This window comes from Vipera berus (genome assembly GCF_964194415.1).
Source record: "Vipera berus genome assembly, chromosome: Z".
Taxonomy (NCBI): Eukaryota; Metazoa; Chordata; class Lepidosauria; order Squamata; family Viperidae; genus Vipera; species Vipera berus.
In genome coordinates, this window is record NC_138205.1 from 44016538 (window position 1) to 44036184 (window position 19647).

The following is a 19647-nucleotide window of genomic DNA, read 5'->3' on the forward strand; positions in this document are numbered from 1 at the left end:
TCAAGTCTGACTTTATCAGACTTATTACAATAGCACTCAATGATCTTTCCCTGCTAATTAGGAAAGTCTGAAATGGTATGAATAACCCCAAGAACTGACTGAAAAACAAAGAATGGAGAAAAGGAAAATGTCCCAGAGGAGGGAAAGTTAAGCGAGTTAACCATCAAACTCTCTAAAATGCTGCCAAGAAGAAAGGAGCTGTGGTGCACCTGCTCTATTACCTGTGGTTAATTCTAGTCTGCTTGTATGTGTGTTTTGGCCGGCTGTGATGTCAAGAGAAAGAGGCGTGGCAACTTTGGAGGCAGGTAGATAAAGGATTCAAACTAAACAGGATTCCCCAGTTCTGAGAGTGGAGCAACAGAGGAGCCACAAGTCACCAGAGTCAGGTAAGCTTGTTTATCTCTCCCTCTCTTTTCCAACTCTTTTTGCTTCTCTTTTCCTTCTTAAATCTGAAGTTAGGAAAGGTCAGGTTAAGGATAAGTGGTGGTGGGGGGAATGCGGGTGAACTGAAAGACATGCTGCCTGATCTTATTATTTACTGAGGAGTAAAATCCACAATCTTGCCCCAGATAGCATTGCAGTTCAATCCTAACATCTGTAATGTAAGATTTTGAAGACTTTTGTACCTGAATTTGTTTTAATCTTTTTCTTGTGTTTCTCTCACATTCCTTTCAAGCCTGATTTTTCTTCTTTTTCTCTGGAAGATTTTTTTAAAAAAAATGTTTTTATAAATATATACAAAGACCTGCATAGAGTTTTAAAACTACTTTTGTAACTTCCTGTCTCCTCAAAAAACTTTACTCTTCCTACTATTTGTTTCCTTTAAGATCGCAGTCTTCCTTTCCTGTTTATATTTCTGGAACAAAGATGAAAACAGGGGGAGTGGGACAAAGGAAAAGATAAGGAAACAGATTATAATTCAGTTTTGGTATTTGGAAAATTGGAAAATTGTACTAGGGAAAGAGATAGGAAAATATATGGAGCAATATGGCAAACTACATTATGAGCGTAATTTCCAGAATTGTTATACCTGAGCCTACTTACAATGCCTTTTAAGTACTGATAGAAGGCACTTTATCAATAAATATACATAGATGGTCATGTTAATATGAGTACTAATCGTAATAAAAAAACTATAGCTTTTAATTTTTGGTGTGTTTAAAAGACTATGTAAGATGCCCTGAAACATGTTTAGAAGGGGATCCTACAAGTTTTAAATTAATACATTCCCGTCTCCATTCTTGTCCCAGCCCTTTAGCTCACTTTTTCTCAACCTTGCCAACTTGAAGACATGTGGATTTCCAGTTCCCAGAATCCTGGGCTGAGAAGCTGAGAAACAGCTTTAGTTGTAAGGATTACAACTCCCCAAAATCTAAGTTGGATAGATGGATGCCTGATTTGAGCATATAGAGCTTTTTTTTTTAAATGCAGTATTGTTAAATTGCAGGGTCAAAATTCTTCAGATCACTCCCCAAAGGTTACTCTTGTCCAAATATAGAATTCAAGAAGCCATTGTTCTACACTTCTATTGTACCTTTTAGAATTCAAAATAGTCAAATAGTATCGCTTAACCATGAATGTGTGTGCCCATTGCTCTGACAACGTATAGTATATGGGTTTATTGAAGTCACAAACAGAATGCAGGATAAAGTAATGATTCTGAAAGAATAGAGCTGATTGCTTATTATGCTCTATGAGTCATTAAATGGAATCTCCTGTAACTGCAATTCCAAATCAATATTTGTATTACTGCAGATCAGGAATTTTACAAAAAGAAAAAAAGTATTGTTAAACAGTGAAGAGTCATTCCTTGTCATTCATATGCAAACCGTTGCACTTTCAGTGTGACTTCAGGTTTCTATGTTGACATAATAAGGTGTTTTTGTCTTCAGTTTGTTGCCAAGTTCTTCACAATCATCTGGGTAATCTGGGTAATCTACAGCCTTCTAGAGCTATAAATCAAGCCTCATGAGGTAGCCTTTTTGCCCCTTTTTTCTTTTTATAAAAAATATATGGATTCTGGGGGGAGGACAACTTTGTGAGTCCTTATTCTATATCCACTCATATAAGAATCTTGGGGCATCACCATCTTAGGACTTCACTCAGCATTATAAACAAACATACAGATAAATAAAAGAAATTGAAGTCCCCTTTTCTCTTTAGCTGAAAAACTACTGATCACAGGGTGTTAGTGTGATCTTAGTATGGTTTAATTTCCTTCTTTTTTAAAACATTTTTTAAACAAAACCTAATTTCATCCCCCTACACACTGCCATGGGTGGCAAACACTGGCACAATTTTATCAAAGTTTGTAAATTTTTCTCCAAGAAATGAAATTAACATTTAAAATATAGAGGAAAAATTATAAGGAGCCAGATTGTCTTTCTTGGCACTTTTTCAACATGCCCACTCACTCTAAACTGTAAAGTTCCAGCACTTCCAAAATATTCAGTTATCTAACCATTCTACAGAAAATGAAAAGAGGCAGGTGTTAAACTCCAAAACATGTGGCTCTTTTGCTAATTTCCCACTGGTTCATTAGGGCCCTTCTACAAACAAGAATAACACTGGGTCCTGGACTGATGCTACCTTTGTTTTTTCCAGTGCCACTGTGGGACTTCTAGTGATGTTCACATGCTGCATTGATTAACTTCAGAAATTAACTGTTTCTGCTGTAGATTCTGAAAAAAACCCCATTAAAACAGAGCTGCAGCATTTCTTCCAAAATTATGGGATGGTGGATGCAGTCATCGTTTGGCAGCACCTGCTTCTAGGTTCCTGTATTTCTAGCCACTCAAGGTTTCCACACAGTGGGTGTGGGGGGTCTCTATTTTGTTATTTTTGTCCTTCTCCAAATAGCAGACACAAGGAGAGAAAAACAAGAATAGGGGCAGTTTGCTACCTAATTGATGTTTTTAGCACTCTGTTGACCAACTGGAGGTACACATGCTAGCTCAATGGGGAAAAGGTGAGAGTACTCATTTTAAAAAAATAGCTTTTGGTACAACGCTTCATGATTTCTTAATCTTTGTTTAAATTTTTTCTACACTTTTAGGTAGTATGCTTCACATAAAAGTAAATTACAATTTAGACACATTATTTAAAATTTATAGTTGCATGCATTTGAATATGGTACATAAGTAACAAAACCAATTATACTTTTGTCACTGAAGAAATAAGATATTAAAGCCCAGAAATAAAAGTCCAAGTACAGTTTTGATGTGGGACTTCCTAGCCGAAGAGCCTCCGTTGGAATCATCTGGTCCACCATTAAATAGACTGGAATATTTTTATTTCATTTATTATATTTACATCCTGCTTTTCCTCCAAGAATTTGGGGTGGGATAACTAGTGTTCTCCTCTCCATTTTTTTGGTGATTGTATTCTTATGCAGTAGGTTAGGCTAAGAGAAAATGAAAAGGAGTTGCCTAAAATTGCTCAGTGTCTGAAGGTGGACATGGGTCCCTTGGTCCTGGCACAGATAGGTCCACATTGACTGTGTTCCATATTTCCCTAAGTTATCCAGCAACTTCAGGAAGAAAAAGCTGTCCTCTTAGCTGTATTGAAATAAAATTCGGTCCCCAGCCTACTAGATATTTGTACCTAAGACTATACATAGAGAAAAGGCCATCTTTATGTTGTAGGCAGGGCTTTTTTGTCATAGAATGCTCAGAACGGAGTTCCGGCACCTTTTTTGGTGTAGGGTAGGCAAGGCGGGTTGTATGACGTGTGAGTTCTGGCACCTTTTTCTTTTACAAAAAAAGCACTGGTTGTAGGCATTCAGTTGTTTGGGCTAGTCCTTTAGGAAGGTAGATAAGTAGATAGATAGGTATCCATGGTTTTCTAATCTTGAAATCCATAAGCCATCCATTTATTCATTCATTCTTTCAGCAAAAAGGTTTCTAGTCTTTCAGAAAAATTTTTGGTTTTGTTTTCTCTAAACAGACAGGTCAGTTTTGCCATTTCTGACATTTCCCCAATCCATTCATCCACTGTGGGAATTTTAATATTTTTACATCATTGTGAATACAATAATGTTGACGTTACTATAGACAAAATCAATGTACCATGTCTTTTCTAATTCATGGTCCATAAGTCTCAGTATAACCAATTTCAATTTCTTAATATTAATCTTTAAAATCCTTTACATCACTGTGTGAATTTGTATCCAAAATTTTTCAGCTTTCTCATGTCCACCATGCATGATAAAAAGTTCCCTGATGCTTTTCACATTTCAAACACTGCTTTGAAATACCCTTGTACATCTTTTATAAGTTCTCTGGTGTCATATACCAAAACCACATCATTTTATTAAAAAGTTCTCTTAAATTAGTATACAATGTAAATTCAATACTATTTACCCACATTTTCTCCCAAATGTCCATCTAGCTGCGCAAATGAAAACCATTGAAAGCTATGTCCTCCTGCAGTCATTTGTTTTCTTTACTTTACCTGAGTCCTGGATTTTTTTCCCCAGTGGGAAGAGAATTAAGCTGCTCAGGGGCCTTCTAGTATAATCTTTGACTCAATGGTGGTGCTGCCAGCTCCTGTTTAGGGGCTGCCAGTTGGCCATTGGCCAATATTAGAAGGACATGACTTGTTGGCCTTGGAGAGGAACAGAATGTTCTGTTAATAAAAATCCAGGTGGAACCCAACTCTTGCCATCAAGTTTAATTAGTGAAGACAGGGCACAGAGCAGGGTGACTTATAGCGTTTGAGGGCTGCCTGACAAAGGGATCCCTTCTTTGTGAAACTTTCCTTAGTAGACGACCTCTGCCATGGCCTTGTAAGCTGTCTGTCATTTCTGGAGCCATGATAGAGCAGGGTTAAACTTTAAACATATTAACCGGATCCTTAACTTGGAAGAATATCTGGATTCTTCACCAGAGTTTAAAAGAACAGGATATGCCACCCTGTAAAAATATTATTAGGATTAGGCCTACAGTGTAATATATACTAATTTCCCCCAATTGCTTAAAACATTTTCAAAATAGCAGTGATCAAACTTTAATTGCCAGTATGATAGAAGGGAAAATAGAATGGAGAGTGATCATATTAAACACAAGTACATTTACTTAATTCTAAATTGAATCAAATACAGTTTTTGTTGTCTTGCAATTGCTTTTGGGAATGAAGCCCCCAGCATTTTATTTATTCTACTGGAAAATCACATACACTGCTAAAAGCTCTATTCCAGTGTTTCATACAAATACACACAGGCACATCAACAAACGCACACACACACACACTCTCACACTCATTCTCACACACACTCATTTTTTCTCTCTCATACGTATACATAAAAGTTATTGAAAATTTTAATAACAGTAAGAACTAATATAAACTAAAATAGAAGAAAAGAAAAGAGAAAGGAAGAAATAAAAGAAAAATGCAAAAAAGCAAAAGAAAACGTAGAGTGGCTTCTGATCTTCTACAGCAGTTATAAGTGCAATTATGTTTTTTCCTCTTATTCGATGGGTGCAACATTTCTCTCTTCTTTCTCTAATCTATCCTGTCTAATCATCAGAGCATAAATCATAAGTTCATTTTTTCTTTGTTATGTAAAACTCCAAAAGGAGCTTCCAGTCATTAATGAATGTGGATTTGCCTTTTCTCTAATCAAATAAGTCAATTTAACCTTTTTTGCATGTTTTGTCAACTTCACCAACCATTTCTTCATTGTAGGTACTCTCAAATCATTCCATCTTTCTGCATACAATTTTGTTGCAGTTATATATAAAATCAGTGTTCCATGATTCTTTTCTAATTGCTTATCCATCAGTCCTAGGAAGAAATGTTTTAGTTTCAATTGATGTTAATCTTTAAAATCCTCTGAATCATTATATGTGTTTGAAGTCAAATTTTTTTATCTTTTTAACACATCTACAAAGCATTTCTTATTCACAATTCCAACATAAACTTGATGTACCTTTACACATTCTAGATATATATTTTTGGTGCCATACACCAACAGTACATTAATTATAAAAATTCTCTTTAAGATTATATTTGTACATGTAAATTTCAGTCATTTCAATCTCATTTTCCTGTTCCATTTGTATATTTTAATCAAAGTTTTTAGCCTATTTTATCATACATTCTTTAAGCTGTTCTTCAATTTCAAATTTTACTAAATGTTTATACTTTTTAACTATTACATATTCATCCTTTGTTTACAATTCCATTTAAAATTCCTTCTTACAGTATTCAGTGTAATGAATTCTTTTGTTTACTTTATTCTTTTTACTCCAGTGTTTCTTAATCCAAGCAGCTGGAAGGGAATTCTGGGAGTTGAACTCCACCCATCTTAAAATGGCTGGGATTGAGAAATAGTGGCCTACTCTGGAATGTAAATCTACTTTGCAGATGATACTGGCTTAAAGCAAATAACAGTCTGGCTTTCCAAATCTGTACCATATGTAGTGAGTAATACTGCTTTAAAATATTTATAAATGCACGTATGGAGACGGTATTCTTTTAGGTCAACAATATTTATATTACAAAATGGAATCTGCTGTAGAAATCTGGGTCCTGAGTTCTTTTCGCTTACTTATATACAACCCTATTTTATCATTGCTTTAACCAATGATCAGTACTGAAGTATTTTCTCTCATTATCACATTAGAAATTAATTATTTTGCTCTAGAATTCTATGAATTTTGAATGAGAGCTTAAAATCCAGTTTTACCTCCACTGTCACTCATTCTGTCTCTTTTTCTTTGTCTCAATTTCTCTCTCTGCCAGCTTTTTCAAAATATCTGTAAAAAGACTAGAACTTTTTGTATCCTCTAGAAGACTTGCTTCTTTATACAGGTAACTTGAGTTTGCTGTGTGACATCACCATGACATATCAATGTTATTCATTAACTTTGCTTGTTGCAAGCTAGTTGGGCAGCATACAAATGACAATCACATGATTGTCACTGTGACAAGCTGTGATGGCTGTAAATGCAGGCCAGTTGCAAAGCATTTGAATGGTGATTATGGGACCCTCTAATAGTCATAAATGGAAGGCTTAGCAGCAAACTTGTATTTTTTAATACATCCAACCCTGAATGGTTGCTAAACAAGGAAGTCAACAAGCAATGACAACTTTCATAGATAAAGAAGTGAAAGTGAGAATTCTGGAAACAGGAACATTGTTTTCTATTAGGCATAAATTTCTGCTCATAATAAGCTAATGGATAGCCTAATAAAGATTTTCTAAAAGTTATCATTTTTTTGTAAGAAAAGCAATAATCTTGTGGCAACTTAAGTCTAAAAAATTATCCATAAAGTATCACATGCCTGGAATGTCATGGAAGAAGAAAAAGAAAATGGCAAATGGCAAAAGGACAGTTCAAAAACAGAATTGCACATAAATGTAGCTGCTGCTAAGTACAAGAAAGGCTGTATTAGACTTTTGAGTTGGTTAACATACATAACATGATAAAAAAATGTGCAAGTGGATATTAAAGACTGTGGTGGGACAACATTGCACTTTCAGCTTTCAAAGTGTTGTTGTTAGCTGCGAAGTCGTGTCCGACCCATCGCGATCCCATGGAAAACGTTCCTACAGGCCTTCCTGTCCTCTACCATTTTCTGGAGTCCATTTAAGCTCACGCCTACTGCTTCAGTGACTCCATCCAGCCACCTCATTCTCTGTCGTCCCCTTCTTCTATTGCCCTCAATCTTTCCCAGCATTAGGCTCTTCTCCAGTGAGTCCTTCCTTCTCATTAGGTGGCCAAAGTATTTGAGTTTTAGCTTCAGGATCTGGCCCTCTAGGACTGACCGGTTTGATCACCTTGCAGTCCAAGGGACTCGCAGGAGTCTTCTCCAGCACCATAGTTCAAAGGCCTCAATTCTTTGGTGTTCAGCCTTTTTTATGGTCCAACTTTCACTGCCATACATTGCAACTGGGAAGACCATAGCCTTGACTATACACACTTTTGTTGACAGGGTGATATCTCTGCTTTTTAGTGTGCTGTCTAGATTTGCCATGGCTTTCCTCCCGAGGAGCAAGCGTCTTTTAACTTCTTGGCTACAGTCCCCATCTGCAGTGATCTTGGAGCAAAGGAAAATAAAATCTGTCACTACCTCCATTTCTTCCCCATCTATTTGCCAAGAACTGAGAGGGCCGGATACCATGATCTTGGTTTTCTTAATGTTAAGTTTCAACCCAACTTTTGCACTCTCCTTCTTCACCCGCAACAAGAGGCTCTTTAGTTCTTCTTCACTTTCTGCCATTAGAGTGGTATCATCTGCATATCTTAGGTTGTTGATATTTCTTCCGGCAATCTTAATTCCAACTTTTGATTCATCTAGCCCTGCCTTTCTCATGATGTGCTCTGCATATAAGTTAAATAGGCAGGGCGACAGTATACAGCCTTGCCGGACTCCTTTCCCAATTTTGAACCAATCAGTGGTTCCGTGTCCAGTTCTCACTGTTGCTTCTTGGCCCACATATAGGTTTCTCAAGAGACAAATAAGATGGTCTGGAACGCCCATCTCTTTAAGAACTTGCCACAGTTTGTTGTGATCCACACAATCAAAGGCTTTAGCATAGTCAATGAAGCAGAAGTAGATGTTTTTCTGGAACTCTCTAGCTTTCTTCATGATCCAGCGTATGTTGGCAATTTGATCTCTAGTTCCTCTGCCTCTTCGAAATCCTGCCTGTACTTCTGGTAGTTCTCGATCCACATACTGCTGGAGTCTAGCTTGTAGGATTTTAAGCATAACTTTACTAGCATGAGAAATGAGTGCAATGGTGCAATAGTTTGAACATTCTTTGGCACTGCCTTTCTTTGGAATTGGAATGTAAACTGATCTTTTCCAATCCTGTGGCCACTGTTGAGTTTTCCAAATTTGCTGGCAAATTGAGTGTAGCACTTTTACTGCATCATCTTTTAAGATTTTGAATAGCTCAGCTGGAATACTGTCACCTCCACTAGCTTTGTTGTTGCTCAGCTTTTCTAAGGCCCACTTCACTTCACATTCTAGGATGTCTGGCTCGAGGTCAGTGACCACCTCATTGTGATTATCAGGGACGTTAAGCTCATTCTTGTATAGTTCTTCTGTGTAATTTTGCCATCTCTTCTTAATCTCTTCTGCCTCTGTTAGGTCCCTGCCATTTTGGTCCTTTATCATGCCCATTTTTGCATTAAACGTTCCCTTTATCTCTCCAATTTTCTTGAAAAGATCTCTGGTCCTCCCTATTCTATTGTTTTCTTCTATTTCTTTGCACTGTTCATTTAAGAAGGCATTCTTATCTCTTCTAGCTATTCTCTGGAATTCTGCATTCAATTGGACGTATCTTTCTTTTTCTCCCTTCCCTTTCGCTTCCCTCCTTCCCTCAGCTATTTGCAAAGCTTCCTCAGACAGCCATTTTGCTTTCTTGCATTTCTTTTTCTTTGGGATGGTTTTGGTTCCTACCTGTTCTACAATGTTGCGAACCTCTGTCCATAGTTCTTCAGGCACTCTGTCTATCAGATCTAATTCCTTAAATCTACTTGTCACCTCTACTGTATATTCAACAGGGATATGATTTAATTCATACCTGAGTGGCCTAGTGCTTTTCCCTACTTTCTTCAGTTTAAGCCTAAACTTTGCAATGAGAAGCTCCTGGTCTGAGCCACAGTCAGCTCCTGGTCTTGTTTTTACTGACTGTATAGAGCTTCTCCATCTTTGGCTGCAGAGCATATAGTCCAGGGGTGTCAAACTCAATTTCACTGAGGGCCGCATCAGCATTGTGGTTGCCCTCAGGGGGCCAGGTGGGTGTGGCCTGCTGGGTGGGTGTGGCTAGAGTGCGTATGGCCTACTGGGTGGGCGTGGCCAGCTCTACATCGTTCACATCAAGGGTGCCTATGGGGGCCTGGGCAGGAGGGGGACAGATCTGAGGGTCTCTGGCAGAAGGAGGGTCTCTGGGCCAGGGCCAAGGCAGTGGGGGCCGTTCCCTCACTGTTTCCAGGGTGGCTTCGCGGGCCACATGAAACCACTTTGCGGGCCGGAGCAGGCCCCCGGGCCTTGTGTTTGACATGTCTGATATAGTCAATCTGATTTCTGTGTTGACCATCTGGTGATGTCCATGTGTAGAGCCGTCTCTTGGGTTGTTGGAAAAGAGTGTTTGCTATGACCATCGTATTCTCTTGACAAAATTCTATCAACCTGTGCCCTGCTTCATTTTGTACTCCAAGGCCAAACTTGCCTGTTATTCCGGTTATCTTTCGGCTTCCTACTTTAGCATTCCAATCCCCCATGATGATAAGGACATCATTTTTTGGTGTTAGTTCTATAAGGTGCTGTAGGGCTTCATAGAACCGGTCAATTTCATCCTCTTCAGCACTGGTGGTTGGGGCATAGACTTGGACTACTGTGATATTGAATGGTTTACCTTGGATTCGAACAGAGATCATTCTGTCATTTTGAGGATTGTATCCCAGTATTGCTTTTCCTACTCTTTTATTGACTATGAAGGCTACTCCATTTCTTCTGAGGGATTCTTGCCCACAGTAGTATACCTGATGGTCATCTGAATTAAATTCACCCATTCCTGTCCATTTTAGTTCGCTGATACCTAAGATGTCGATGTTCAGTCTTGTCATCTCTTGTTTGACCACGTCCAGCTTTCCTTGATTCATGGATCTTACATTCCAGGTTCCTATGGAGAAAAAATCTTTACAGCATCGGACTTTCCTTTCAAAGTGCATATGCCCATTTATTAAGACAGGAATGAGAACCATCAGCTATTCTATTTGCATTGTAAGCTTTTTATCAAGGCGATGGACTGTTTACTACATTTATATGAAGTATTTAATAAATAAATGCAATTGTTTAAATTATCCTCTATAGCAGGCATGTCAAACTCATGACATCATGTGACATCACGCGACGTATTGTGACTTTTCCCCCATTGCCGGCAATGGGGAGGGCGCGGTTTTGTTGTGATGCATCCGGCCTGTAGGCCGGCAGTTTGACATGCCTGCTCTATATTTTCTACACTGTCGAAAACCTTTACAATTTTGAAATCTCAATTTGGTTCTCTAAATTTTGGTGTTCAAAGTTAACAGTTTGGAGATGGGGATGCTTGGTCTCCTCTTATGCTAGGGAAATAACATAGCAGCAGCCTTATCAGCAAAGCAGATCCTTGTCCTTTTAGTTAGTTTATAATCTAGTTACACAATCCATGAAAAAATTGTGAAGTTTGATATCTCTACTTTCCATGCCCCACCCAAGCCATTAATTTCTCTGCCATGTCAGATACATAGGGACTACATCTCTAGTCCAAATTAAAATAAAATAATAATCATTTTATATCAATATAGCAATGGTATAAAAATACCTAATAGTTTAAATGAGAGTTAAAAACAGTCCCTGCCATATATTTTAATGTCTCAATACTACATTAAAGTGTCAAATCTTTTGGCCAGAAAAAAGGTGGAAGGTTGGAGGCCATATGGATTTTAAGGGCAGCTTATTGCACAAGGAAGTAGCTGCTTTTGAGAAGAACTGTTTTGGAAGGCATCTTTCTTTGATGTCTCAAGGAAGGAGACTGTGAATGGATTGAACAAGACTGCTAGATTCTCTTTGGACAAGATATTCCCGTTGGCAGTCTGGATACAAGTCATACTGAGTTCCTATATTATGGGTAATTACAAACACATTGCACTATACTTAGAAACAAATTGGCTATTTATGATATTGATATAGTATCACTTCGTCATAGTTTGCAATCCCTATTTTTTATTTCACTTCAAAATATACTGGCACTGCATATAATTGTTCCAAATAATTTTTTAGTTTTACTTATGCTTGAGTATTATAAGAGATCTGGACAAATGCCTTTAGCCCTTGAGGCAGGTGACCTGAAAGTGTAACATAATAAATGAATGATTAATCATTAGAATCAATTATCAACTTAATTTTTCAAGCTCAAATTTTAAATAGCTACCTCCTGCAGGCTTTTTAACACATTCCACATCTGGAATGTTCCTGTGTATATGAATATATCATGTCTGATCTATAACATCAGATATATATTCTTGTATATTAGTGACCTTTTTAATTAGTGTTCTGAATATACATTTGTTCTTTGTGGTTGAGACAAAAGAGAAAAAATGGCAGTGAATGAACAGGGCCTCTTTTTCTTGTAAAATGTGGGAAACCTTGGACCAGTACCGTCATATCTTTCAGCTCAACATATTCACAGGTTTGTTTAGGAAGCACAGTGCTATATAAATCACTGTGTATACTGTAATATCTAGGAAAAAAAGAAGCAATATACTGTAAAAATACTAAGCAAAATGAAAATACAACGATTGAAAGTCAGATGTAACTGTATTTGAAATTCTTCTAGTCTTTCCAAGAAAAAAAACCTTTTATGAAAATAATTATCTCTCAGAAGTTTGACAAAACAGAATTTTCAGGAAGTTTGATTCAGTCTATTACTGAATGTTAGTAATTGCCCCCATTGAGTAGTGTGTTGAGTTACTGCATGGAAGTAAAGGAAATGGAATTTTATATATCAGTGATCGATGTCCACACAGACATGAATAATACCTTCTAGAAAACAAAATTCCAATGTCTCTTTATATAGGTTACCTACTAGCATATGAGATGAAATAGCAGACAACACTCATGTAAAGCAAAAATGATACTGCCAGTGGTCTCCAAAAATAGTGAAACTATTCAAAAGTCAATCTTCTAAGTGGCTAACTTACCAAAAAGGTAGGCAGAATGGGAAGAAAGAAAGAATCATGCTCCTTTTCATAAATTCATGGGGAATGCTTATTCTAATAGTTCAAGAACACTATGCCTGACCATTGGCCATACCAACTACAGTATACCTGATTGGAACTATCACTATCCAACAGATATCTGAAGGCTGCCTACCAGCTTAGGGAACATAACACGTTTTATGATATAGTGCAGCATGTGTTAAGAAGCTAAAGTTTATTGGCCAAGGGGCATGGTAATGTCAATGATGGGAACTGAGCCCCTTCTTTTTTGGAGGGATAGTTCATTTTCAGTAAAATTGATGTATTAAATCTGCTATTGTTTAGCACATTCACAGTAATGCCAATTTTTTAAAAAATAAGCAAAAATTGCTACTGAGAAATGATAATTTGCTTTCCAATATTTATTGCATGATTATACTAATCAAATATAAACCAGGGATTGCCCAACTTTGGTATATAGTACCCTAAGCAAAAACAAAAATCCTTGCTCAAAAGAACGTTTAAAGTAAAAAAAAAGCTGTAATAGACAAGAGACAAGTAATGGGGTATGAATTAAGCTATTAGATGTATGTAAGATGGGTATCTATTGAAGAAATGAAAGTCGCATTTAACAAATAGGAAAAAAGGTTGCTGAAGCCAGCAATTTTTTCTTTCTTTCTCTCCAGCATGTTTTACCCTACATCATGATTATGCTGTGATTGCACCCTTTATCTAATCACTAGAACTTTGATCGTCTTTACTCTATTTCTTGCTTTCTGTGGGCTTGCTTTAAGCCTCTTCTGATATAATTTTCTTTTGTGATAGGTGAAAGTGCAACTAATGTGCTGGGCTCAGCTTTGCTGCCAAGTTCAGATCCAATCATCAAGATCCTGGTGAAATTACTTAGTCTCAGACGTCAGTGGCTAATGACTTACGTGCAGCTTTTTTATACAGTGTGTTGGCAGGAACCAATGTGCTTTGTTGGCAAATATGAGGTGGTAGGAAAATTCTTTGTGGGAATTACAGTTAAGTGTGCTGAAAAAGCTTTATAAACTCTAGCATCCTCATAATGTTTCCCAGTATCCCACAAACAGGAAACACAATTAAATTAATTTTAGCACATACCATATATCAATATTTTTGTTAGAGTGATATATATTGGCTTGCAAATGCAGTTTTGCATATCTTGTCAAACGTTTCTGTTTGATGTGGAATGAATAATTCAGTAGGTTGCTTATGCATCGTAAGTACAACAAGCTAAGGGGAATCTGGCATCTGGTTTTTATAGTGGCCAACCAAAAAAATAAATACATGAGCACCGTTGCTATTCAGCAATTCACTTTTAGAGTCATACCATCTTTGATTCTTCACCATTAAAAATCTAGCTGATCACTAAGATCACCAGGGTAGATCCATGTGCTGAGATTGCTAGGATGACTTTTTGCAAAATCTTGGGTTATCTGTTGCTGTATTATCAGTATATTCATGAAAACCAAACAGCCTTCAACGGTATTATATTGGATTTAAAATCATTCCCTCCAAGTGTCCTAAAATAGCTCCCTTCTACTATGTCCAGTTTGGCAATTCAATCCTATTTTAATTACCTTAAATATTGACCTATGATTAAGCACAGTTACATGGTTTTGCCAAGTTTAGATCTGAGGTTATATAAGTCATCTAAAGTATAAGACTGATGTAGAAGGAGTAAGCAGAGGAGTATATTGCCTTGCTTCATCTTTTCTCCTCTACGTCTATTCCTCCTTTTTAGAAGAGAAAGAATGAACCAAGACAATATACTTAAGACTTCTTCTGCTTTCTCCTTCTACATTAATCTCACACTGTAGACGATTCCCTGACACATTTATATCTGGCCCTGGACTTAGCTGAAAGGTCTGGAGAACAGATTTCAAAAGTCAAATGTCTTCTGTCCCTTAATTCTGTCCAGCAAATACCCCCCCGACTGCCTCTGTTTAGTAAAGGTAAAGGTTCCCCCGCACATGCGTGCTAGTTGTTTCCGACTCTAGGGGCCGGTGCTCATCTCCGTTTCAAAGCCGAAGAGCCAGCTCTTGTCCGAGGACATTTCCGTGGTCATGTGGCCGGCATGACTAGACACCAAAGGTGCACAGAACGCTGTTACCTTCCCACTGGAGTGGTCCCTATTTTTCTACTTGCATTTTTACGTGCTTTCGAACTGCTAGGTAGGCAGAAGCTGGGACGAATAACAGGTGCTCACTCTGTTATGCGGCACTTGGGATTCGACCCGCCAAACTGCCGACCTTCTGATTGACAAGCTCAGCGTCTTAATCCACTGAGCCCTTTTAGTTGTTCCACACAAAAAGAAGATGGAGTAAACTGTTCTACTTCAACACAAATATTTGGCATCTTTTGTTATTTGTGTGTTGTGGTTTCAGCTAATTATTGGGTCAAATAGCAACATCGGTTCTTATAATGTAGCCATATGCCATAAGGGTTACTAAGTCATGAAAATTGGGTTTGAACAACACAATAAGTAAAAAAATAGAACAAATTAAAGTTACTGTAATAATATACCTAGTCACTCAGTTCAGTGTAAATCTAAAATGAGAAAGGACTGGAGTCCTTCAGATAATTATCTTGGTTAAGGGAAATTGATTTTCAGCAAACCTCTACATGCTTACTTTCAAGTAGAACACAATCCATTGTTTTCCCTCACTTCGCTTTTAGTTAAGCCTATAACATGAAGGAAACCATTTGGCATAAAAATAGATCCTTCAAAATACACATAGCCAAATCCTGGGTCAAATTTATAATAAAAAATACATTAATTTTCAGCATAAAGATATGTGGAAAGTAAGAAAACAAATTAAAGATTTTAAGGAAAATGTGACTGACTCTCAAGAATTGGGAGATGTGAATACTGATGGAGAGAAAATTTCTAGTTAAATCTGACACTAGTTTGCTAGGCACAGCATAAAGATTATCTATTGTAACTTTTCTAGCCCATAGAAATAGAATTATGAGGTGCTGCATTCAGGAGATATCTTCCATATGTTCAGTAGAACCCTTTTTTAATTAGAAACGGTGTTCTCATTTAACAAGGGCATGGATTAGATTGTTGTCTATAAGGTTGGAGATTGTCCAGTGGTATAACTAGAGGAGTTAGGAGTAGCAGATGATGAGGACAAAAAAGAATAGGCTCAACATCATTTTCAGGATTGAAATTGGAGTATACCCAAATGATATAATTTCCACAGCATACTTTTTTGCCTAGATGGAAAAAAAATATATAGTGCGGAACAAAATGAAGGACTAAATGATTTGAGATACATACACACACACATTGCTTTTTTTGTAAAAGAAAAAGGTGCCGGAACTCACACATGTCATACAACCCACCTTGCCTACCCTACAAGGTTCCATCCAAAAAAGGTGCCAGAACTCCGTTCTGAGCATTCTATGAGGAAAAAAGCCTGACACACACACACACACACACACACACACACACACACACACACACACACACAGGAGAAGAGACAGAAAGACAGACAGAGAGACAGAGAGTGTGTGTTCTATTTATAATACTGCCATTGCCTAGCATTCTTGCATTAATACTGGATTTGAGAATGCTATGTTTTCCCTATTATGTACAGTTCCAGACTTACTGAGTATGCGAATTGCCTTGGATTCTCTGTTTTATTATTTTTATTATTCTTCATATTCTGCAATAATCAAACATATTGCATTTGGCCACTCAGCATTTGAGACTAAAATGTCCTAAAGTTAACTGGATTTTTTAAAAAAAATCTTTATAACATAAATTTCACGAGCAAGAACTCCTCTAAATATATTGGAAATCCTCTAAATATATTGGAAATCCCTGAATTCTAAACCAACCTGCCTGCTGCAGATCTGATGTGTACTAAGCAACAGCCTGTTGACCATCTAGCCTTACTCCAGAATAACACTAATATTTGCTCACTTGCCTTTTCTCTCATGCCAAAAGCCCAGTATATATTTTCCCATTTCTTCCTCATTGCATACAGTGTGAGAAATGCCCGGTGTTGTAGAAAGAAAACAAGGAAGTAAATAAAGATAACAAAAGCAGTGTGAGTTTAGATGTGAGTTTCATGCAAAGGAAAACCATAAGTGTCCTGATTTCCTATTCGAAATTTCAAATTCTGGACAGCCTGTTTCTGCTTTAACAGAAAAATTGTTTATGTAAGTGTAAAACTGGTCCAAATTAGCTAATTTTTATTAGCAACAACTAATATCTGGGAGCCTTTTTCTTTGCAGAAAGTATGTGTCCTAGTATTGATTTTACAGCTTTTCTTGATTCAGCAACCACTCAGAGTTATAAGTGGCAACCAGCAGGAATCCCTAGTAATGCTTTCTTGGGATGTGTATTTTTTTCAGTCCATCTAGGAGAAAAGCTTTTTAATGCAATATTGCTGGCATGCTACTCATGATTTTGGGATCATTGCAACACTTCCAGGGTTTGCTGGAACACCACTTTCATTAGGTTCAATCTGGGGAATAGAAGATTTTGAATGTTCAACACTTTCTAAAAGCATTTGAGATCAGCAAATAGCAAGGATCAGATGCAAAATTGCAAGTTGGTTTTAAAGTATAATGTGAGTTATTAGGAAATAGAGGAGATTGAACAGAAGAAAAGGCTTGCTAAATATTTGCAAGTGAATTTTTGGTTGAGGTGAGTTTGATTGGTATATTCAGTTATGCTAATTTAGTTCAGTTGTGATAAATGATCCCTGGATATGATTTTGTTTTACATAACTTCCAGTTCATGGATTGCATAAACACATAACTATTTGTTTTTATAAGTATTTATTTGTGATTCAGCTGTTCTATGACATTCATAAATTTCATTAAACTGTAATATGATGTGTTTGATTATATCCAAGAATAATGTGGAATCAGTCATATGCTTAAAGGTATGGTGTATGACTTTTAGTGTTATGTGAGACTACAATGAATTACATGCTGTCCCACTATCTGAAATCTTATGAGATTTTGCGTAAGACTGTGAAAAAAATCTGACATATGATGCTATCCTGAGATTTTGAAATTTGTTTCATTTTCCATTACTTAGCTTTATAATGTTGTGGGCACCATTTCTGGACATTGATGGATATCCTGTGGCTGACAGTCACTGTGTTAGTGACCCCTGAATTAGATGGAGTAAATGTTTCCAGTATTCTCTGTCCGTGTTCTGTAATAACTTTTATATATGTTCCCAAGTGAGCAGAAGGGTGCATTTAATTAAAGTGGAATGCAAGAGTCCAGCCTAGAATCTAAATGTACTCTACAAAACTCACTCTACAAAAATTTGATCCTAAGGAGATTCTGTGTAATAAATGTATATATTTTATACAAAATAATATATACTGCCTTTCCTGCAAGAACTATGAGCTTGTGTACATAGTGAATATTTTTCTGTTTATTCTCACAGTCTCTCTATGATGTTTGAGTCAAGTTTAAGGATAGGAATTACCCAAAACCACCCATCAGATTTATGATGTGAGAGAATCTGAGACTATTTTATGTTCTTGTGTGATATTACTGAGCAGGATGTGCCTCTCTTTCCAAGGTACCTGTCTGGCTATTCAGACTGTGGCAGCCAGAAGATGTGTAATGAATTACACCACAAAAGAATAATGATTGTGACTATGCTTTTATTGCTTTGGCACTTTGAAGGGTTAAATAACCCTTTTTGATGCCTTGCTTTCTGCTATAGCTACATCAGCTTTTGCTGACTTGCAGTCTTTTTCTCATTCTATATCTGTTTTTAAAAATAGCTGCTGCTCCAGCTCATGCTGCCAACAGGAGTACTAATGGGGCAACTTATCACAGCCTGAAAGAATGTTTGAATATTGTGCCTTGTTTGGATCTGTGCCCATCTCAACCTGCCAACTTCCTGCATGGTCTTATCTCTGCTTCTTCTTAGTAGGGGTTATGTGTTAACACTTGAACTTCTCTTCTTTGTAAACCAAGGCATGGAGTCAGTGTGGGAAAATTGCAAAAAAGCAAAACAAAAAACCTCCGCTATAACATTTCTGTAGCTCACAGTGACATACTGTACCTAGTCCAAATTAATCAAATAACTACACACAAAGAGGCATGGTCTATATGGTTTTAATCCCGAAGTGGATTATCTTAAAGTTGGGTAAATATCTGGAGGTGTGGGAATCTTAAGGGATTACTGGATAGATCAAAGGATAAAGTGCGTTCAACCCAGTGATTCAAATAGCAGGACATGGAGAGATGGAAGGAAGAATATTGTAATTTAGCATGGAGAAAAAATTAAGTGCTATCCCTCCCATGCTTTTCCAAAGCAGTTTTTAAAATTGCTCAAAGGCTATTGGAGAACATTTCCACATTTCTATCATGCAATGTGTGCAACCTGGCCAGAGATCTCTGAAAATGGTACAGCAGATTGACCATTTCAGTAAGTTGCAACTAACAAAATGTTACAAAGCATTCCTCCGAAAGGTGTTTTTTTTTAGAGCAGCAGATGAGTGATTTAACAAAATAGTAATTTAGTAACTAAGATTTTTCCCACTAGTTAAACTGGAATAATTGTGGAATATGGTGGTAGAGGTGGATTGGCTATACCCCAGCCTCTCCCCTTTCATGCACACACACACACACACACACACACACACACACACACGGTTGAATATGGTATGACCTTGAGACTGTTGGGAAACTTGATCAGCCATGAAAAAGGCCTCCTGAAAGGCATAGAGCCAAAGAGAAAAGTCAAATAAAATGTGTTTGTCCCATTTCCCTGGCTGGTTTGCTTCCTCTGCAGAAAGGAACTGAAGGCTTACCAGCCTGGTGTGTCTGAATTTGGGCTGTTCCTTAGGTAGTTCGATGTATAGAGTTGTTCTCTCCTTTACCCGAGTATCTAAATCAAATTGAATGAGAGAGCATGTGCTCCAAAGAGAGTATCATTTCC

At 37.2% G+C, this 19647-nt stretch overlaps 1 protein-coding gene across 1 annotated transcript in view; it reads left to right on the top strand.

The window, feature by feature from the left end:
• Positions 1–361: 361 nt before the first annotated feature.
• Positions 362–19647, top strand: part of GRB7 (growth factor receptor bound protein 7) — a 55765-nt gene continuing 36479 nt past the window's right edge. Inside the window, exon 1 of the mRNA XM_081346446.1 lies at positions 362–386. The gene's annotated coding sequence lies outside the window, so the exon portion shown is untranslated. The remainder of the gene's footprint in view (positions 387–19647) is intronic.